The sequence below is a fragment of the Panthera onca genome, chromosome X, assembly GCF_046562875.1.
Source record: "Panthera onca isolate mPanOnc1 chromosome X, mPanOnc1 haplotype 2, whole genome shotgun sequence".
Taxonomy (NCBI): domain Eukaryota; kingdom Metazoa; phylum Chordata; class Mammalia; order Carnivora; family Felidae; genus Panthera; species Panthera onca.
Genome location: NC_138357.1, coordinates 67,235,373 through 67,259,207, shown reverse-complemented (window position 1 = coordinate 67,259,207; position 23,835 = coordinate 67,235,373). Strand labels below are relative to the sequence as shown.

General features: G+C 38.1%; 2 pseudogenes; one reads left to right on the top strand and one right to left on the bottom strand.

Moving 5' to 3' along the window:
* The first annotated feature begins 1,113 nt into the window (after positions 1-1,113).
* Positions 1,114-9,159, top strand: LOC145713771 (protein LLP homolog pseudogene; annotated as a pseudogene).
* Positions 9,160-13,000: 3,841 nt separating this feature from the next.
* LOC145713770 (nascent polypeptide-associated complex subunit alpha pseudogene) overlaps positions 13,001-23,835 on the bottom strand; it is a 66,772-nt pseudogene continuing 55,937 nt past the window's right edge.

Sequence of the window (23,835 nt, the reverse complement as noted above, 5' to 3'; positions counted from 1 at the left end):
ATTAAAAATCACTGACATAAACCAAAACCTCTCATTTTATAGATGTGAAAAAAAGAACCAGAGAAGGAAAGGTTAATATTCAAAGGAACATATTCACATAGCAACTTAGAGCCAGAGCCAGAAGAAAAACCTACCTGTGCTTGACTCCTTTATGCAATAATGTTTAGACATTAACACCCCACAAATAAAGGAGAACATAACCATAACCATGGCAATTATCATTTACATAGGTTCTGTCACTTTACAACGTGCCTTTACATGTTTGTCACCCCAACAGGTAACAAACACATTAGCAGGACTTTGCTGATTCCATTAATAGAAGTGATAAACCATTATAGAATATTACATCATCTCATCCAATCCTCTCATTATACAGGTGAAAAAACTGAGATCCAGAAGATGCGGATGACTTACCCAAGGTATAAAATGAACCAGTGGCCTCACTTTTTCTATTGCACCACACTTTGAAATCCAATAATACCAATCTGGGAAAAAGAACAAAGCTTCTTCTTCCAAGGAGATGAGTTTCCACAGCTTCCTAGCTCATTGATAAACTGTGGCCTGAGAATTTTCATGGAACCTCTTTTCCCTCTGCACTTAGTCCCTAATTTATTTCATCAGTTCAGATTTCTTAAAATGGTATCTGTTTGCTGACAACGCTAAAATTATATCTCTAGCCAAAACTGTTTCTTAAATTCCAGACTTAGATATCTGGAATCTATTCAACATCTCTGTTCAGCCATAGAATAAACCTCTCAAACTCAACATGTCCATAACCAAACCAATCTCCTCCATCTTCCAAAAAGAGGGCATAAGCACCCATCCACAGAGAATAAGCACCAATGGCTTAAAGACCACATGAACCAACCCAAAGAATAAAAGGAGTTAGAAAGTATAGTGATGAGTAAGACACTGCCCATATCGTTAAAGCCAGGTTCTTTTCCAAAGGGGAAGCTGGACTTTAACTGTCTTCTTTCTTCCCACCAGAGCAATCTGGGAGAGCGCAAAAACATTTAATCTCAGGCAACATGTAATTAAAAGTAAATACAAATTCAAAAGTGTTTTGTGAGATGTTTTGTTTCATTGATAGTTACTGTGAGGGGTAGTGGGAAAATGGAGGTAAGATAACCCCAAAACTGATCGTCTTTGTTTAATGACTAGAAAAGGGTGGACTAGTCATATGGAGGTAAGAGAAGAGACAGTATGAACAGGAAGCAATTAGAAAGGAAAAAGTAAGGATAACCAGACCCTGAACCCCCCTCCCCGAACTACATCTTGAAGTTCAGGCTCAAGAAAGTTCCCAAAATTACCAAATATGGCCTGAGGAAGCAATTGCACCCTCCCCTGCTCTCAAAGCTCTGAACTCTTTCCCTTCATAATTGTCAGCTACAAATACTCTGGCCCACAGTGTTACTGAACTCTATTTGTAACAGGCTCCTGAGCTCCTGTCTTTTTAGAACTGCCCTGTACAGGACATAACCAGTTCAATGAGGTAGGATGGGTTGTTAGAAAGTACTGGACTTTGAAAAAAAAAAAAAGCAAGTACTGGACTTTGAATCAGAAGACCTGGGTTCAAGGCCAAGATACTTTCTATCTATGAGAACTTACCCCAAGCTTGGACTTCATTTATATTATATTAAAAATAAGAGAGGGCACCTGGGTGGCTCAGTTAAGCATCCGACTTCAGCTCAGGTCATGATCTCACAGTTTGTGAGTTTGAGCCCCGTGTTGGTCTCTGTTCTGACAGCTCAGAGCCTGGAGCCTGCTTCGGATTCTGTGTCTCCTCTCTCTTACCCTCCCTAACTTGTTCTCTGTCTCTGTCTCTCAAAAATAAATAAATGTAAAAAAATTTTTTTAATAAATAAAAGGACTACACTTGGAGTAATATATCTTCTTCCAAGCCTGTAGGAATCCTTCAGTGTCTCAGTCCCACTACGTGTTTTTACTACTTTCAGTCAGCCCCATTCAGATCTCTGTACTTCACTCCAGCAAATATACAAAAAAGTGAAGCTCCTGTACAAACTACTAGCTGTGTGCCCCTCTCATTAAGGTTTAGACATAGAAACCTATTAATTAACCCTCATTAAGGTTTAGACATAGAAACCTATTAATTAACCCTCACCCATTTTTAGATGGGGAAACAGAAACTAAGGCCCAGAAAAGAAATGTAATTTTTCTATTGCCACATAGGAAACTGGTAGCAACAAACATTGCTGCCCAGACTTGAAAGGGAACAATCTGTGAGTGAAGGGTGGTTGATGGGACCTCTCACAGGAAATGATCAAAGGGCCAACTGGGACATGATAAGGACACAAAGCAACATGGAATTAGCCCTGGAATGGGAATGGAGCAGTCCTTCTACCTCTAGTTCTACCTCTGCCACTAATTAGCTGTGTGGCCTTGGATAGGTTCCTTCACCTTTTAGGATTTCAGATTCTTCATGAGTAAAATAAATGACTTGAAGTAAACATTCTCTAAGGATCTATTCCCTACTGTTCATACTCTGTGTGATATGATTCTAAGCTGAGCTCCTTTCTCTGAGCTTGAGTTCCTGATGTGGCTGTTCCCAAGGAAACTTACAGCAGAATATGAGGATAATAAGACACCTGGATATGTCTTCTCCTTCTTACGTGTTTTCCTTATGGACTCATTCTGAGCCCTAGAGACTCACACTGAAGCATCATCTCATCTTCAAGGCCTTCTCTGACTTCCCAAAGCAGAATTAATTGCAGCTTCTTTTGGGCCACTATGCTTTGTATAAATGCTTCCATAAAGCACTATTTTTCCTAACTTTGCCTTTCAATTATGAAATTAATGAAATCGCTATAAATATGGGAAAGAATGAATGTTGGGGAATAGGAGATCAAAGCTGGAGTAAAGTGTTAGAAGGTTTAAAAGCTAAGCAGAGGCCTTAACCAGATGAGGGTACAATAGTGAGCCAGTGATGAGAGCAGTTTTGTGCAAAGTGTTCATTAAGGGAGAATAAAGATGTGGAAGTGAGAATGATCCTGAAGTACAAGTGTCTGCCTGTGTGCTGAAAGGATGGGGGAAATAGTGAGAACCCAGACCTGACTTTTTGTGGCCCACACTAAACTATGGGCAATTTCATGATCTTTTTATTTTATGTTAGATGGATCCAAGTAAAGTCCTCTAAACCATGACAAGTGGTTTTCAAAAGGTCTCTAAAGCAGCTTCAAATGGGAGCATGAAGACAGGCTGGGCAAGGGAATTGGGGACAGGGATAGGACTACTATCAGGTGGCAGTAGGGTCAATATCCCATTTTGCTTTGGACCACTTAAGAGTAAGAAGGAATGAGAATAGCTGGATCCAAGCCTCTACCCACAAAGCACTGTGGTACCTCAGGAGTCAGCTCAGGGATTACCCTTATACACACATACCCCTGGGAACCCTTAGGGCTTTCACACACAAGGGAAAACTAATCTTCCCAGTAACTTGTGAAAATTTCAGGCAGCTGAGAAACCCCTAAAGAGAAGATTCAGAAAGTATAAGAGGGTTCATGGAATGGCTGGGCACAGTGACCAGCAAAACTTTTGGACTCCTACTTCAGGTGGGCTTGACCTGGTACTGCCAAACAAGACAGAAAAGGGCTTAGTTTGGTTTTGGCCTGACTTCAGAGTGGGCAATAAGTGCCCACAAACAGTCTTCTATGGAAAAAGAAAAAGTTTTCCTCTGGAAAATAGTGGCCTTTAGCACATTCCCTAAAATGACATCAACCAGGGAACAGTGCCAAAAATGTGACTTTCATGTTTCTGCAGCAACAATTTCCTCTCCCTATTTGCTTTTTTTCTTATATGTATAAATAAGAGAACCAGTCAATCGTTCAAAAAATAAGAACATCTTAAATAAACACTTCCAGGCTTTGCAAGTAGTAATTATTATTAGAAGCAGGTGACTATGCCTCTTAAAAATGTTATTTCATGTATCCTTTTTCTGGTTCCTTAAAGGAGATTTATATATGCAGCCATGCTGAACTGAAATAATAAAAGCTGACACAATGACCACACCAAAATGGATTTTTTTCCTACTTGATTTATTTCACCAACTTTGCACATGAATATTCCATTTGGTCTGCCCAAAGACTCTTAAGCCAAAGGGCAAGGGACTGGAGGTCATCCAGCCCATGGTGGCTGAGAATAGAATCAACCAGGGCAAAGAAGGAGTACAGAAACATCAGGGAAGCCCAGTTTTCTGACTGGCCCACTTTTGTTCAGACTTACCCAGAGGTCACCCTAAAGTCTAACAATGAGGGAAAAGTAATATTCATTGTTCAGTATTTGTGCATAACCTCTATTTCCTCATTCTCATTTCCTTACTTAATCTACCTTTCTTCTTGAGCCATAGAATTAATCTAAACTTTGGAAATGATGTATGACTTACTCCATAACTACCTGGACTGCTCTTTGTTTCCTCTCCACCAATCACTTGCCTCATCAGCTTTCCCAGTATGACAGAGCCTTAAAAAGCGAGCCCAGCTACACAGCTCAGGTCTAGTTGCATCATAGGCAACAGCCTTTCACTGTGAGCTTTATAGCTGGGGCTATAAAGAGAACTAAAATTCAAAAATGTTTCTATCTACTCAGGTGGGATGGAAGGGTTCTGATTTACCTAGAATAGAATGGGCTACTTACAGGTTCATACTTTATGTAAATAGCTTTCTATGCTGCTAAAAGACTTTTGCCCTGTGGCTATTATGTTTAAGCAGTTATCTAGCTGAGGGAGAGCTTCCTCACTCCAGGAGGTGGCAATAGAGATGCCAGAATAGAAGTCTCTGTAGTATAAGTCTGGAGTGAAATTTTACTTCAGAACACATGTATCTTCAGTCAGGAGTCAGAAAGCCAAGAAATACCAGCTAAGTGTTTATATCAGTGATTTATTGAAAGTCAAAAACAGGTGAAATTAAGCTGGGGCCAGTTCTTCAGAGTCCTGAGATTCAAGAGCCAACCTAAAAGACCATATATTTTCTTACAGAACTCCGATGACGATATTATCCATGTTCTTTAACATAAGGAGATCCTTCCAAAATCATATGAGAATCAAAAGAAATGTTGGAAGTCCTTGGGCCTTGCCAGCATACCAGCTCTAATATGTATTGACTTTGTCTGGAGCCCATCAAAACAACCCATAGGGAAATAGCAGGTACAAAAACCTCAAATATGGTCTGATTCAATTTGTATTTTACAGATTTAGTTAAAGGTTCGAATTGTCATTAGTTCTCTGGACTTAGCCCCTTAGAATAAATGCTCCAATCAAAAGACATAAGGTATTATAATGGATTAAAAAAAGGCAAGACCCATCTATTTGCTGTCTAGAGGAGACCCACTTTAGACCTGAGGACACCTTCAGATTGAAAGTGAGGGGATGGAGAAACATCTATCATGCTACTGGAATTCAAAAGAAAGTGAGAGTAGCCATACTTATATCAGACAAACGAGATTTTAAACTAAAGGCAGTAGTAAGAGATGAAGAAGGACATTATATAATAATTACAGGGTCCACCCATCAAGAAGAGCTAACAATTATAAATGTTTATGCACCCAGTTAAAAGCACACAAATGCATAAAACAATTAAACACAAAGATAAACAGTCTTATTGGTAAGAATGTGGTAATCACAGGGGACTTTAATACTCCACTTACAACAATGGACAGATCATCTAGACAGAAAATCAATAAAGAAAGAGTGGCCCTGAATGATACACTGGACCAGATGGACTTGACAGATATATGGAGAACTTTTCATCCTAAGGCAGCAGAATAAACATTCTTCTCAAGTGCACATGGAACATTATCCAAGACATATCACATACTGGGTCACAAAACAGCCCTCAATACATATGAAAGAATTGAGATCATACCATGCACATTTTCAGATCACAATACTGTGAAACTTGAAATCAACCACAGGAAAAAGTGTGGAAAACTTCCAAATGCATGGAGGTTAAAGAACATCCTACTAAAGAATGAATGGGTCAACCAGGCAATTAAAGAAGAAATTTAAAAATATATGGAAATAAAACAAGACAAAAATATGGAAACAAATGAAAATGAAAACACAACAGTCCAAACCCTTTGGGATACAAAAAAAGGCAGCCCTAAGAGGAAAATACATTGCAATACAGGCCTATCTCAAGAAACAAGAAAAATTCCAAATACAAAATCTAACAGCACACCTAAAGGAACTAGAAGCAGAACAACAAAGAAACCCCAAGGCCTGCAGAAGAACAGAAATAATAAATATCAGAGCAGAAATAAACAATATAGAATCAAAACAAACAAACAAAACAGTAGAACAGATCAATGAAACTAAAAGCTAGTTTTTGAAAAAATAAACAAAGTTGATAAACCCCTAGCCAGACTTGTCAAAAAAAAGAAGAGAGGACACAAATAGACAAAATCACGAATGAAATTGGACATATCACAACCAACCCCTCGGAAATACAATTATCAGAGAATACTATGAAAAGTTTTTGCCAACAAACTGTACAACCTGTAATAAGTGGAAAAATTCCTGGACACCCACACACTACCAAAATTAGAAGGGGAAGAAATAGAACATTTGAACAGACCCATAACTAGTGAAGAAATTGAATCAGTTATCAAAAACTCCCAAGAAATAAGAGTCCTGGACCACATGGCTTCCCAGGGGAATTCTACCAGACATTTAAAGCAGAGGCAATACCTATGCTCCTCAGGCTGTTCCAAAAAATAGAAATGGAAGGAAAACTTCTGGACTCATTCAATGAAGCTAGCATTACCTTGATTCCAAAACCGGAGAACCCACAAAAAAGGGGAATTACAGACCAATATCTCTGATGCAAATGGATGCAAAAATTCTCAACAAGATACTAGCAAATCAAATTCAACAGCATATAAAAAGAATTTTTCACCATGATCAAGTGGGATTCACTCCTGGGCTGCAGGGCTGGTTCGATATTCACAAATCAATCAATGTGATACATCACATTAATAAAAGAAAGGATAAGAACCATATGATTCTGTCAATAGATGCAGAAAAAGCAATTGACAAAATTCAGCATCATTTCTTAATAAACCCTCGAGAAAGTCAGGATAGAAGGAACATACCTAAACATCATAAAAGCCATTTATAAAAATCCCACAGCTAATATCATCCTCAATGGGGAAAAAATAAGAACTTTCCCCCTGAGATCAGGAACATGACAGGGATGTCCACTCTCACTACTGTTGTTCAACATAGTGTTGGAAGTCCTAGCCTCAGAAATCAGACAAGAAAATGAAATAAAAGGCATCAAAATTGGCAAAGAGAATTCAAACTTTCACTTTTAGCAACATGATACTTGACATGGAAAACCCAAAAGACTCCACTAAAAGTCTGTTGGAACTGATACATGAATTCAGCAAAGTCGCAGGATACATAATCAATGTACAGAAATCGTTTGTATTTCTACACACCAATAAATGAAGCAACAGAAAGAGAAATAAAGAAACTGATCCCATTCACAATTGCACCAAGAACCAAGAAATACCTAGGAATAAATCTAACCAAAGATGTAAAAGATCTATATGCTGAAAACTATAGAGCTGTTGAAGGAAATTGAAGAAGACACAAAGAAATGGAAAAACATTCCATGCTCATGGATTGGAAGAATAAATATTATTAAACTGTCAATACTACCCAAAGCAAGCTACACATTCAATGCAATCCCAATCAAAATTGCACTGGCATTCTTCTCAAAGCTAGAAAAAAAATCCTAATATTTGTATGGAACCACAAAAGACCCCGAATAGCCAAAGTAATATTGAAAAAGAAAACCCAAGTGGGAGGCATCACAATCCCAGACTTCAGCCTCTACTACAAAGCTGTAATCATCAAGACAGTATGGTACTGGCACAAAAACAGACATATAGACCAATGGGATAAAATAGGGAACCCAGAATTGGACCCACAAATGTATGGCCAACTAATCTTTGACAAAGCAGGAAAGAGTATCCAAAAGAAAAAAAAACAGTCTCTTTAACAAATGGTGCTGAGAGAACTGGACAGCAACATGCAGAACAATGAAACTAGACCACTTTCTTACACTACCCACAAAAATAAACTCAAAATGGATGAAGGACCTGAATGTAAGACAGGAAACCATCAAAACCCTAGAGAAGAAAAGAGGCAACAACCTCTCTGACCTCAGCCGCAGCAATTTCTTACTTGACACATCTCCAAAGGCAAGGGAATTAAAAGCAAAAATGAACTATTGGGACCTCATGAAGATAAAAAGCTTCTGCACTGCAAAGGAAACAATCAACAAAACAAAAAGGCAACTGACAGAATGGGAAAAGATATTTGTAAATGACATATCAGATAAAGGGTTAGTATCCAAAATCTACAAAGAACTTACCAAACCCAACACCTGAAAAATAACCCAGTGAAGAAATGGGAAGAAGACATGAATAGACACTTTTCCAAAGAAGACATCCAGATTACCAGCAGACACGTGAAAAGATGTTCAACATCAATCATCATCAGGGAAATACAAATCAAAATACCATCTCACATGGGTCAGTGTGGCTAAAATTAACAACGTAGGAAACAACAGATGCTGGCGAGGATGTGGAGAAATGAGAACCCTCTTGCACTGCTGGTGGGAATGCAAACTCGTGCAGCCACTCTGGAAAACAGTGTGGAGGTTCATCAAAAAATTAAAAATAGAGAAGACTTCCAGCCAGCGTGGTCTGCATGCCATCTGCGAGTTTCTGACTTTCCTGCTTTCCAGGTAACATATAGCTAAAACCTTATGGAGTAAGTGGAAAAGGAAGATGCATTCTGAAAAGAGATAAAAGGGTGCCCCCCAGGAGCTCAGCAGACTTAAAAGTATTCTTAAAATAGATAATGATGTTTTAATGAAAGATGTTCAAGAGATAGCAACTGTGGTGGTACCTAAACATTGTCAAGAGAAAACTGACTGTGTGGTACAAGATGAAAAAGATGACATGAAGATGGAAACTGATATTAAGAGAACCAAAAAGAGTCTTCTAGACCAGCATGGACAATACCCCATATGGATGAACCAGAGACAAAGGAAAAGGCTGAAGGCATAGTGAGAAAAAGGGAAGGGGAAAAGCAAAGCAAAAGCAGTAAAGACAGCAAAGGATTTGGCCTGGTAGACTCTTTAAAAACTTGAAAAATCCTACATAGGACAGGTCTTTGATTAGAATGTATATGTGGATTTCAACTTTCACCAGATGAAAACTGTGTTCCCAGATTTACCTTGGTCTTTCTCTTCAAACTCAACTCCTCAAATTTGTTTTGGGAGCTTGATAAGATATTTTCTTTGATAAATGAAAGTGACACTGATATTTTAATTGGATGCTGTCCAATGTCCAGGGGTTCTCAGACATCAAAATTCTGTCAAGTGTTACTGTGGTTGTAGTTGTTTTGGTCTCCATACAGATAAAAAAAGATATTATACTGACACATTTGAGCTAATTCAGGTTTAAAGAAAATTTACACAACTAAAAATATTTCAGGGTATCTTATAAGCACTACTTTTTTAGAATTTTGATTTTGTTTAATTCAGAATAAAAGATATTTTGTCTAAAAAAATTTTTAAAAAAGAACTACCCTACGACCCAGCAATAGCACTACTAGGAATTTACCCAAGGGATACAGGAGTGCTGATGCATAGGGGCATTTGTACCCCAATGTTTATAGCAGCTCTTTCAACAATAGCCAAATTATGGAAACAGCCTAAATGTCCATCAACTGATGAATGGATAAAGATGTGGTTTATATATACAATGGAATAATACTTGGCAATGAGAAAGAATGAAATCATGCCATTTGCAGCAACGTGGATGGAACTGGAAGGTATTATGCTAAGTGAAATAAGTCAAAGAAAGACAGATGTCATATGTTTTCATTCATATGTAGATATTGAGTAACTTAACAGAAGACCATGGGGGAAGGGAAGGGGAAAAAATAGTTACAAACAGAGAGGGAGGGAGGCAAACCATAAGAGACTCTTAAATATAGAGAAAAAACTGAGGATTGATGGGGGTGGGGAAGAGGTGAAAAGGGTGATGGGCATTGAGGAGGGCACTTGTTGGGATGAGCACTGGGTGTTGTATGTAAGCAATGAACCACAGGAATCTACCCCAAAGACCAAGAGCACAATTTACACACTGTATGTTAGCCAATTTGACAATAAATTATATTTTTTTAAATAAAGAATAATTCAAGCAATATATATCAGTGATAAAGTGCATGACTTTCATAATCACAAACCTAGGCATAAGCTTCCTTGATGTATGATACAGTGTAAGGTACTCAAATTCCCTATACCCCAGTTTCCTAATTTATATTATGAGAATAATGATAGTACCAATTTAATAAATTTGTGGCAAGGATTGGGCTCCTGGGTAGCTCAGTTGGTTGAGTGTCCAACTTTGGCTCAGGTCATGACCTCATGGTTTGTGGGTTCGAGCCCCGCATTGGGCTCTGTGCCGACAGCTCGGAGCCTGGAGCCTGCTTCAGATTCTGTGTCTCCCCCCGCCTTCCCTTCCCCGCCTGCACTGTGTGTCTCTGTCTCTCAAAAATAAATATTTTAAAAATGTAAAGGGGTGCCTGTGTGGCTCAGTCGGTTAAGCGTCCGACTTCGGCTCAGGTCACGATCTCGCGGTTTGTGAGTTCGAGCCCTGCGTCGGGCTCTGTGCTGATGGCTCAGAGCCTGGAGCCTGTTTCGGATTCTGTGTCTCCCTCTCTCTCTGACCCTCCCCCGTTCATGCTCTGTCTCTCTCTGTCTCAAAAATAAATAAATGTTAAAAAAATTAAAAAAAAATGTAAAAAAAAATTGTGGCAAGAATTAACAAAACTATACACATGTACACACATATACCTGTACACACACACACACACACACACTCACACACACACCCCAATTCATGAAGTGCTTGGCACATGGTAAGCAACCAATAAATGGTAACTATAATAATCATCTAGATGATTATCTCTTTATTAGGTCACAAAATATATAAAGCTTAACTCACAGACACAATGTAGAGCATTATAGATATCAAATGTGATGAATCTATGTCCACGAGGCCTGTATATGATTTAGCATGCCATCCTACAAGTCCAGCGATAACACTGTTAGCCCCAAAATAACCAGGTTTGTAAAACTAGAGGTAGTAAAAAGTAGGTTAGGCAAGTCAGGGACACAGATTACATTGCATATCTTACAGATCAAGACTTCCCTATTCTTTATGATGAAAATTACAGTTGTCTAAGTCAGGGAAGTAGAAGAATAAAAGGAATATTTGCAAAGGTTAAGTGCAAGAAAGTGCTAACAGGCTTGACCATGGTCTCTTTTTTTTCCCCTTATGCTGTGCCTTTTATTCCTGTGACTTATTCATTCCACATCTGACAGCCAGTATCTCCCACTTCTCTTCACTAATTTTTCCCAGCCCTCCACTACCATCCCCTCTGGAAACTATCAGTTTGTTCTCTATATTCAGAGGCCTGCTTCTGCTTCTTTTTAGATTCCACTTATGAGTAGAATCATATGGCATTTGTCTTTCTCAGTCTGACTTACTCCACTTAGCATAATACCTTCTAGGACCATCCATGTGTGTCAAATAGCATTATTTCAACCTTTTTTATGGCATATATTTATATATATATATATATATATATATATATATATATATATCACATCTTTCTTATCCATTCATCTATTGATGGACACTTACATTGCTTCATATCTTGGCTATTATAAATAATGCTGCAATAAACATAAGGGTGCATATATCTTTTTGAATTAGTGTTTCATTTTCCTTGAAAATGTCCAACAGTGGAATTATTGGATCATAATGGTATTTCTATTTTAATTTTTTGAGGAACCTCCATATTGTTCACATTGGTTGCACAAATTGACATTTCCACCAATACTATATGAAGGTTCCTTTTTCTCCACTTCCTCACCAACACTTGTTATTTCTTATATTTTATTTTGCCATTCTAACAGGCATAAGGTAACATCTCCTTGTGGTTTTGATTTGCATTTCCCAGATGTTTAATGATTTTGAGCATCTTTTCATGTGTCTATTGGCCATCCATATGTCTTCTTAAGAAAAGTGTCTATTCAGGTACTCTGGCCATTTTTTAATCAATTTTTTTTGTTTTGGTGCTGAGTTGTATAAGTTCTTTATGTATTTTGGATATTAACTCCTTTTAGATATATCATTTGCAAAAATCTTCACCCACTTAATAGGTTTCCTTTTTGTTTTGTTGATGGTTTCCTTTGCTGCACAGAAGCTTTTTATTTTGGTATATTCCCAATAGTTTATTATTGCCTTCATTTCCCTTGCCAGAGAAGATATACATAGAAAAATTTTGCTACTGCTGATGTCAAAGAAATCACTGCTTATGTTTCCTCCTAGGAGTTTTATGGTTTCAGGTCTTTAATCCATTTGAGTTTATATTTGTGTGTGGTGTTAGAAAGTGGCCCAGTTTCATTCTTTTGCATGTAGCTGACCAGTTTTCCAACACCATTTGTTATAGAGACTGTCTTTTTCCCATTGTATATGCTTGCCTGATTTTTGGAAGATTAATAATTAATCATATAATCATGGGTTTATTTCTAGGCTTTCTGCTCTGTTCCATTGAACTACATGTCTATTTTTTGGGCCAGTACCATACTGTTTTGATGACTACAGATTTGTAGTATATCTTGAAATCTGGGATTGTGATACCTCTAGATTTGTTTTGTTGTTGTTGTTGTTGTTGTTGTTCAAAATTGATCTGGATATTTGAGGTCTTTTGTTGTTCCAAACAAATTTTAATATTTGTTCTAGTTTTGTTTAAAATGCTGTTGGTCTTTTGATAGGGATTTCTTTTTTTATCCAACAAGAAGCCATAACTTTATTAATGATAGAAACAGTACAAATTTCAAACCAAGCTTCAGTTATTCTTTTGAAACACCAACAAATGATCCCCATTTTCAGATGGTTATGTTGGTAATTCCATAATAGCATTTACAATGTCATTACTGTTGTTCTTCAGGGCTTTGCTCTTGACACATTTGCTTGTGACGTGACAAATTCTATGTCCTTAACCTTTACACCTGTTCTAAAAACCTCATCCTTTTCACTTTCCTGTCATACAGTTGGAGTCTGTGTGTTTTCCTGAATGTTGAAGTCAGCTTCACGTTGAACTTTGAATTTCTCAGCAGCTACTAGTTGTGTTTCCTGACATAAATCCAATTACTTGGCTTCCCCTAAAACTATGTAGATATCAGAAGCTGGGTGTTTGTAGACATCTGGTTTTGTGATGACAAAGAGAATATTCTTAGGTTTCTGGACAGTGACTCTTGTAACCTGTTGAAGACTCAGTTTGGACATAGCCTTCCATGCCTTCTTTTCACTCTGGCTCTGTTGTGCCTTTTCTGACTGGTTCTTCATTGATTTCAGCTGCTGCTGCCAGTTGAGCTTATTGCATATTTGCCAGTGTGGAATCCTGTTCCTCTAGGTATGGTACTGATTCATCACTGTCAGATTCTTTTTTTTTAGTTTTTAAAAAATCTTTATTTATTTTTGAGAGAGAGACAGAGTGTGAGCAGGGCAGCAGCAGAGAGAGAGACACAGAATTGGAAGCAGGATCCAGGCTCTGAGCTGTCAGCACAGAGCCCGACGCAGGGCTTGAACTCAACAAACGGTGAGATCATGACCTGAGCCAAAGTTGGCCGCCCAACCGACTGAGCCACCCAGGCGCCCCATCACTGTCAGATTCTGTTCCAGACCCTGTCTCACAGCCTGGAGCTGTGGAAACTCCTACTCTGTAGCGAGGTTTTAGGGACTTCACCAGGCATTTTGTGCAGGGAATGCAAAACCAAGATGGCGCAGAGAGTGAGCTAATAAGGACTTCACTGAATGTGTAGATTGCTTTGGGTAATGTGGACATTTTAACAATATTAATTCCTCTAATCCATAAAAATGGAATATCTTTCCATTTTTTTGTGTCACTTTAATTTCTTTCATCAAATGTTTTATAGATTTCAGAGTACAGGTGTTTCACATTTTTTGTTATTTCAAGGTATTTATTCTTTTGAGGGCAATTGTAAATAAAGTTGTTTTCTTCATTTTCCTTTCTGCTACTTTGTTATTAAAGTATAGTAATACTACAGATGTATGGGTATTTATTTCGTATCTTGCAACTTTACTGAATTAATTTATTACTTCTAGTAATGTTGGTGGAGTCCAGGATTTTCTATGTATAATATAATGTCATCTGCAAATAGTGACAGCTTAAATTCTTCTTTAACAATATAGACACTTCTGAGGAGCCTGGATGGCTCAGTCAGTTGAATGTCTGACTCTTGATCTCAGCTCAGGTCTTGATCTCAGGGTCATGAGTTCAAGCTCCATGCTGGGCGTGAAGCCTACTTTAAAAAACAATATAGATGCCTCTTATTTCTTTCTCTTGTCTGATTGCTGTGGCTAGGTCTTCCAGTACTATGTCAAATAAAAGCTGTTAGAGTGGACATATTTGTCTCATTCCTGATCTTAGAGGAAAAGCTCTCAGGTTTTCACCATTGTGTATGAAGTTAGCTGTGGGTTTTTCATATGTCCGTGGTCTCTCTTTAAGTCTTTAAGTTTTTTCTAGTTCAGGATCTTCTGAAACCTGGACTCACTCTCTTCTACATTATTATCTTATTCTGGTCTAGTGATCATTCCTAACAGCATGCAAATGAGGAAAAAAGAACCCTCTCATGACTCCATGCTCCCTTTCTGCTACTGCCCAAATCCTCTGCTCTTTACGACAGAAAAACATCTTTAAACTATCACCTAGAGTCGCTGTATCCACTACTTTACCTAAGTTTCTAAACTCAAATCCACTCCAATTGGAATTAAAAATTAAAATTCCACTAAAATTATTATTTTCAAGGTCACTAATGGCATCTATATTACTAATAGGTAGAAACTTCTTTGTCCTTATTCAAGCACTGGGAAGCAATCACTCTTTCTTATTCTCGAAATACTTTTTTCTTTTATCTTATTGTCACAATATTCACCTGGGTCTCCTTTTACCTAACTGGCCTTTCCTCATTTCCCTTACTTATTTCTCTTCCTCTGTTCAATCTCTAAATGTTGGTATGTCTCAGTGTTTGAAACCCCTCTTTCCCATCCACACTTTCTCTCTAGAAAATTTTATGCAGCTGCACAACCATATACAAACCATCTATATGGGGATGGGACTCTTTTAACTATATTCCTGAACTCCAGACTTATATATCCAACTACTTAATTTATCTCACCACTTGTATATTCAATAGGCATCTCAAACTTAACATACCCAAGCAGAAATCTTGATGTCACAAACACACAAAACCTGATCTTCCTCCAGCCTTTCCCACCTCATGAAATGGTACTACTATCCATCAGGTCACTCAAACAAACAAAAAAGGGAATAAGCCTTGATTCTCTTCTTTTCCTATAGTCCTAAACCAAATCTGCCAGACTTTCCTATGAATTTTTCCTTGAAAGAATATCTCAAATCCATCTACATTCCTCCATATCTATGGCTAATACCCTATCCAATAATTTCTCTTGCCTAGATTGCCACAATAGCCCCCTGACAGGTCTGCATACTTACATTGTTACCTCAGTATGGTCCATTCTACAAGAGCAGTGAAGGTCATCTTTTTCAAATATAAGTTAGATTATTTAATTACTCTCCCTAAAGACCTCCAAAAGCTATCTATTACTATCATTTAAAAATCAAAATATTTTAACACAAACAACTAGACCCTACTTGATTTATTTCTACCCCATTTCATGTCATACCACTACCTCTTTATCACTATGCTTCAGCCATACTAGCCTTTCTGTCCCACTGACATGTAACACTCTTAGTTCTTTCTCTGTCTATAAAGATTTTTCCCCAGACTTCACATGGATGGGTTCTTCTAATCATCCAAATTTCAGTTTAATGTCACCTAGTTACTCTATATCATATCACCTTGTTTTCTTTTACCTTAAACCTAATCATTATCTAACATTATCTTCCTTTTTTTATTACCAGTCTACTCCCATATAAAACCATAATATAAGCTACACAAGAATAGGGACTTTGCTATCATGTTCAACACTATATTCTCTACCTCTAGAACCGTGTTTGGCAGTTAATAAGCTCCATGAAGTCAGAATTGTGGCATTTTTATCACTATATCTTCATGGCCTGGAAGAGTTCCTGATGTATAGTAAGTACTCAGTAAATATTTGTTGAGTAAATAAATAAATAGTGGGAATGAAATAAATATTTGCACAATTAATCTCAGTCTAAGGTTAGCCAAGTTTTGATTTAGACCAATTATTTGTCTTAGGCTTAATACTGTACACAGTGTGAGCCTTGAAAATATTCATAAGATACAAAGAGAAAGTAATCCTGTAGATATCACTCATTCCTTGCTTTAATCATCAATCCTCTTCCGTTTAGAGACACAGGTTCCTGTCTCTAACACCTCTCTTTTCCATCCAAACATTTTCCTAAAAATTTTTACCCACCCACACAACTCTTAAAGACCATTTTTTGAGAATAAGTCCCACATTTTAATTATAATACTAGTTAGCCTGCACATTCAGCTATTACACCTTAGGTGCACAAAATTTCCTAACACCACCCTTGGAGATGAACATTGACCATTTCAGAAGAATCAGTTTAAGATTTTCCTGGGAGTGTCAATGCTTTCAGAATATGCTTGATGCTAAGGAAGATAACACCATTGATGGTTGGATAGAACCAAGGAAATTTTCCACATGCCAAAGAGAGAAAGAAAAAGAAAACACATAAAAGACAAGAAAATTAGAGGACTACTGTCATGGAAGCCCAATAACCACATAATATGACTCACAGAAAAATAAGAGAAAAAATGGGGATTAAATAATCAATGAATTTTTAAAATTTTTCCAGAACTGAAGAATATGAATTACTGGAATGAAAGGGTCCACAAATTCCTGGTACAATGGGTAAAAATATACCCGCATTGGTGTATAATCATAAAATTTCATACCACTGGGTACAAAAATACCACAAACTTCTACAGACAAAAGAAGGTTTTATCTAGAATCAGTATGGTAATGAACTCATCAATAACAACACTGAGGCTGAAAAACAGTTAAGCAATGCTTTAAAAATTCTAAGGGACATTTATTTCCAACGTGAAACTCTATCTCCTAAAGGACCAATTAAGTGTGAATGCAGAATTTAAAACTTTTTCAGACATTAAAGAATGAAAATAATTAAATGCTTTTCATGTACCCTTTCTCGAGAAGCTAATAACAGATAAACCCACTAAAATAAGAGAGGAAACCAAAAACAAAAAAAAGAGGACCCTAAGTTCACTTTGTCCCATCAGGATAACTAACACAGAAAATGACCCCAAAACTGGCAGAACACAATCACCACAGTTAACTGTAGAGGGGTCACATCAAAAAGGGTAGAATGGGCAGAGACACAGTTTGGAACCAAACTCCTGGTAAGACTAACCACAAACAGGAGGGACACTATAAGCTTTGAGAAGGTAGAGGAACAAACCCCACATCAGGCACCCCAGACGTGGGGTACCTGCAATAGGAAGATGAATCCCTATAATACTTGGCTTCAATAACCAGTGAGGCTTAACTTTACAGGTTTGAACAACCAGCAGGTTTCACTCTGAGTATTTTAAAAATCAGCAGACTTAGGTCTGGGACAGCCAGAGGGTGATAGGGAACTGAGTACATACCCTTAAAGAGACAGTATAATAAACAACCCCTCCAAAATACAGCATGGAATCAGTAGTTTGAAAAGCGCTTAAAATATATAAGGAGATTTATTTACTAAACTCAGGGTGTGCACAGGAAAGGCAGTGATCTTTAGGAGACTTTTCCCAAATGAAAGAGCTGGTGGGCACTATTTCTCTCCCCACCCAGCCTAGATGGCTAGACACCTGTGGGAACTAGCATGACACTCTCCACCTACCTTGCTAACACCATGTACTCTGCACACTTCATTCTCCTGTGGATTCTACCCATATAAACCACCCCATTTGGCAGTAGTCCATCCAAAGTGGTTCCTGATACATCTTATTCTGCAAATAGCCATAACAATGACCAGCACCACTCCAAAGTGACTCCTGCCCAGGAAAGGGAGAAATAACCATACACATGAATTCAACTTCAGCCCCAGCAGTGGTTTGGAGGAAAACATTTGATCTGACTGCTACCCCACCCACTAACAGGGGGAAGCACAAGGATAAAGACCTATAGTTGCAGTCATTGCAACCCGAACAGACAGACATCTGATCTAACTGCAGACCATCCTCTCAAGGAACAATACAGGGAGAGCACCCTGTACTTTTGTGGCAACACCGCCCCAGAAAATGAGTTGAAGGCAGGCATCAGGTTTGACCCAAGTACAGGCCCAATGTAGCCCAAGACTGGTCCTTAACAACAAAGGGAACAAACTCTGCCAACAGCAAGCAAAGTGGTGCATTGCAGCTGAATGAAGGGAAATATGGTTCAGCCACAATAGTAAAATGCAGACAACTCACAAACAGGACACCCCTGAAGCACCTGGTTCTGGTGAACAGGGGACATAATTCTACAGGGAATTTCAGGAACTTTTCTTGGTAAGGTTACCACTTTCAAAAGCAGGAGATATAGCTCACTTTCTTAATACACAGAAACAAGCACAGAGAGTTAAGCAAAATGAGGACACAGAGGAATATGTCCTAAATGAAGGAATAGGATGAAATCACAGCACAATAGCCAAATGAAACAGATAAGTAATATGATCAATAGAAAATTCAACCTACTGCTCATAATATACTTACTGGACTTGAGAAAAGAGTGGAAAATCTCGGTGAGACCGTCAACAAAGAGATACATCATATTAAAAAGAACCAATCAGAGATGATGAACTCAATAGATGAAATTAAGAATATTCTGCAGGGAATCAATAGTGGATTAGAGGAAGCATAAGAACAAATCAGTGAGCTAGAAGAAAAAGTGCTAAAAAAGCAACCAAGCTGAAAAACAAAAACAAAAAAAGAATAAAAAGTAAGTATAGGTTAAGGGAAGGGTGCCTAGGTACCTCAGTCATTTAAGAGTCCAACTCTTGATTTTTGCTCAGGTTCATGAGTTCAAGCCCTGCATCAGATTCTGTGTTGGCAGTGCAGAGCCTGTTTGGAATTCTCTCTCTCCCTCTCTCTGTGTCCCTCCCTGCCTCTCTCTCTTTCTCTCTCTCCCTCTCTCAAAATAAATAAATAAACTTAAAAAATTGGTTAAGGGAACTCAACAACATCATAGAGCATAATAACCTTGCCATTATAGTGACCCCAAAAGAAGAAGAGAGAAAAAAAGGTGAAGAAAATTTATTTGAAGAAATAATAGCTGAAAATGTCCCTAGTCTGGACAAAGAAACAGACATCCAGATCCAGGAGGTACAGAGATTTGCCAACAAGATCAACCCAAATAGGTTCACACAAACATAATTAAAATGGAAAAACAGTAGTGATAAAAAAATAATTTTTAAATCAGGAAGAGAAAAGAAAACAGTTACATACTAGGGAAATCACATAAGGTGATCCACTGATTTTTTAGCAGAAACTTTGCAGGCCATAAGGGAGTAGCATGATGTATTCAAAGTGCTGAAAGAAAAAAAAAACTGCAACCAAGAATACTGTATCCAGCAAGACTATCATTCAGAATTTAAGGATAGGTAAACAGTTTCCCACACAAATAAAAGTTACAAGTGTTGATCACCACTAAACCAGCCTTACAAGAAATGTTAAAGGAAATTCTTTGAGTGGAAAAACGCCAAAATGAGAAGTAAGAAAATAAAGAAAGGGGAAAACTTCAGTTAAATCGAAACTCAATAAAAGTAGTAGATTAATTACTTATAAAATCAATATGGAGGTTAAAGCACAAAAGTAGTAAAAGCAATTATATCTATAAAACTCACTCAAGGGATTCATGAAATAAAAGGATGTAAATATGACATCATATACATAAAATGTTAGGGGAAAATAAAATTTAATGCTTTCAGAATGGGTTCAAACTTAAGCTACCAACAATTTAATATAGACTGCTATATGCATAGGATGTTGTCCGTCAACCTAATGGCAACCACATATCCAAACCCTATAATATGTATGCAAAAAATAAAAAGAAACGAATCCAAGCATATCAGTAAAGAATATAATCAAAGCACACGGAAAGAACAAGAGAAGAAACAGAGAACTACAAAAACAACAAAAGAAAACAAATAAAAAAATTTCAATAAATACGTATCTAAAAAGAATTACTTTGAATGTAAATTGACTAAATGCTCCAATAAAAAGACATAGGGTGACTGATTGAACAAAAAGAACACACACTATATGATTACATTCATACGTGGAATTTAATTAAAAAAAAAACAAATCAGCATAGGGTAAAAGAGAGAGAGAGAGAGAACAAGAAAAAGACTCTTAACTAAAGAGAACAAATTGATGGTTACCACAGCAGAGGAGGGTGGGACCATGGGTTAATAGGTTATAGGGATTAAAGGATGCACTTGCTGTGATGAGCACAGTGATGTATGAAATTGTTGAATCACTATATAGCACACCCAAAACTAATATTACACTGTATGCTAACAAACTGGAACTTAAATAGAAATGTTTTTAATAAATAAATAAATAAGAAAGACACAATCATAAGTTGCCGACAAGAGACTCACTTCACACCTAAAGAAACATGAAGATTGAAAGTAAAGGGATGGACTTAGATTCCACCCACATCTGCTTAAATAGCCCAGAAAACAGCAAGAAGACTAGCAGAATGAACTGTCTGGAGCCAAGCGTAGACAAGAGGCCCAAGGAAGAAGGTAGGAAGGGTGCAGAGATTGTGCACACCACATGGACTGGTGGTAGGGAGCCAGGCGGAGGAGGGGCAGCCCAACCAGCAAGGCAGAGCCCCAGAGTCTGACTTGTAAAAGTGGAGGGGCCAGACCCCATGAGTTCTGACAGCCAGCAGCACTTAACATCTGGAATGTTAGAAGTCAACAGCTCTGCTCCAAGAGCGGGAGGACGAGAGGACAACAGGAGGAAGAGTTGTTGAGCCTCAGAAGACAGACTTGGCTCCACGGGGAATAAAGGTGCTGGCCAGCGCAATCTCCCTCTCCCATTCCCCAGCCAAAATCCCAAAGGGAACCAGTTCCCATCACCAAACTTGCTTGCACCGCACAAACACCCAATGCTGTACTTCTGAGGATCCATCCCTCTGAAGGCTCTGCCTCCCTCCTGGTGCTGCAGGACCCCTCCTGCAGGGGACCACTGATGGCAAAGCAAGCTAAGCCTGCTCCTCCCACCCCTGTGCACCTTGCAGATACACCCCGGCTAATATGCCAGATCCCATAGAAGCAGCACCACAAGCCTGGCAATGTGCAAGTAGCCCAGACAGGGGCCACACCACTCCACAGTGAGTCCTGCCCCTGGGAGAGGGGAAGATAAGGTACACACCAGTCTGACTGTGGCCCCAGCGGTGGGCTGGGGACACACATTGGATCTGACTGCGGCCCCACCCACCAACACAAGTTACTCCAGACAGCTCAGGGGAAGTGCCCAATTCCTCGCCACTCCAGGGATATCCAAAATGACGTAAAAGAATTCTCCTCAAAAGAAACTCCAGGAGGTAGTGACAGCTAACGAATTGATCAAAAATTATTTAAGCAATATAACGAACCATGAATTTAGAATAATAGTAATAAAATTAATCACTGGGCTTGAAAAAAAGCATAGAGGACAGCAGAGAATCTATTACTACAGAGATCAAGGGACTAAGAAACAGTCATAAGGACCTAAAAAATGCTATACATGAGGTACAAAATAAAATGGAGGCGACCACAGCTCAGATTGAAGAAGCAGAGGAGAGAATAGAGGAATTAGAAGATAAGATTATGGAAAAAGAGGAAGCTGAGAAAAAGAGAGATAAAAAATCCAGAAGTATGAGGGGAGAATTAGAGAACTAAGTGATGCACTCAAATGGAACAATATCCGTATAATAGGGATTCCAGTAGAGGAAGAAAGAGAAAGGTGCTAAAGGTGTATTGAACAAACCATAGACAAGAACCTCACTGATCTGGGGAAGGAAACAGGCATTGAAATCAAAGAGGCACAGAGAACTCCCTTCAGATGTAACTTGAATTGATCTTCTGTGTGACATATCATAGTGAAACTGACACAATACAAGGAAAAAGAGAAAATTCTGAAAGCAGCTAGGGATAAACATGCTCTAACATATAAAGGTAGACCCATAAGACTAGTGATGATTCAATCTACTGAAACTTGGCAGGCCAGAAACGAATGGCAGGAAATTTCAATGTGATGAACAGAAAAAATATGCAGCTGAGAATCCTTTATCTAGCAAGTCTATCATTCAGAAAAGAAGAAGAGATAAAGGTCTTCCCAAACAAACAAAAACTGAAGGAATTCATCGCCACTAAACCAACCCTACAAGAGATCTTAAGGGGGATTCTGTGAGTGAAATGTTGCAAGGACCACAAAGTAACAGAGACATCACTACAAGCATGAAACCTACAGATATCACAATGACTCTAAACCCATATCTTTCTATAATAACACTGAATGTAAATGGACTAAATGCTCCCACCAAAAGACATAAGGTATCAGAATGGATAAAAAAAAACAAGACCCATCTATTTGCTGTCCACAAGAGACTCATTTTAGACCTGAGGAAGCCATCAGATTGAAAGTGAGGGGATGGAGAACTATCTATCATGCTACTGGAAGTCAAAAGAAAGCTGGAGTAGCCATACTTATAACAGACAAACTAGACTTTAAATTAAAGGCTGTAACAAGAGAGGAAGAAGGGCATTATATAATAATTTCAGGGTCTGTCCATGGGGAAGAGCTAACAATTATAAATGCATATGCACCGAATATAGCAGCCCCCAAACACAGAAAACAATTAATCACAAACATAAGCAACCTTATTGATAAGAATGTGGTAATTGCAGGGGACTTTAACACTCCACTTACAACAATGGATAGATCATCTAGACACAGGATCAATGAAGAAACAAGGGCCCTGGATGATACATTGGATCAGATGGACTTGACAGATCTATTTAGAACTCTGCATCCCAAAGCAACAGAATATACTTTCTTCTCGAGTGCACATGGAACATTCTCCAAGATAGATCACATAATGGGTCACAAAACAGCCCTTCATAAGTATACAAGAATTGAAATCATACCATGCATACTTTCAGACCACAATGCTATGAGGCTTGAAATCAACCACAGGAAAAAGTCTGGAAAACCTCCAAAAGCATGGAGGTTAAAGAACACCCTACTAATGAGTGAATGGGTTAACCAGGAAATTAGAGAAGAAATATAAAAATACATGGAAACAAATGAAAATGAAAAGACAACAATCCAAACACTTTGGGATGGACCGAAGGCAGTCCTGAGACGAAAATACATTGCAATCCAGGTCTATCTCAAGAAACAAGAAAAATCCCAAATACAAAATCTAACATTACACCTATAGGAAATAGAAGCAGAACAGCAAAGACAGCCTAAACCAGCAGAAGAAGAAAAATAATAAAGATCAGAGAAGAAATAAACAATATAGAATCTAAAAAACTGTAGAGCAGATCAATGAAACCAAGAGTTGGTTTTTTGAAAAAATAAACAAAATTGATAAACCTCTAGCCAGGCTTCTCAAAAAGAAAAGGGAGAGGAACCAAATAGATAAAATCATGAATGAAAATGGAATTATTACAACAAATCCCTCAGA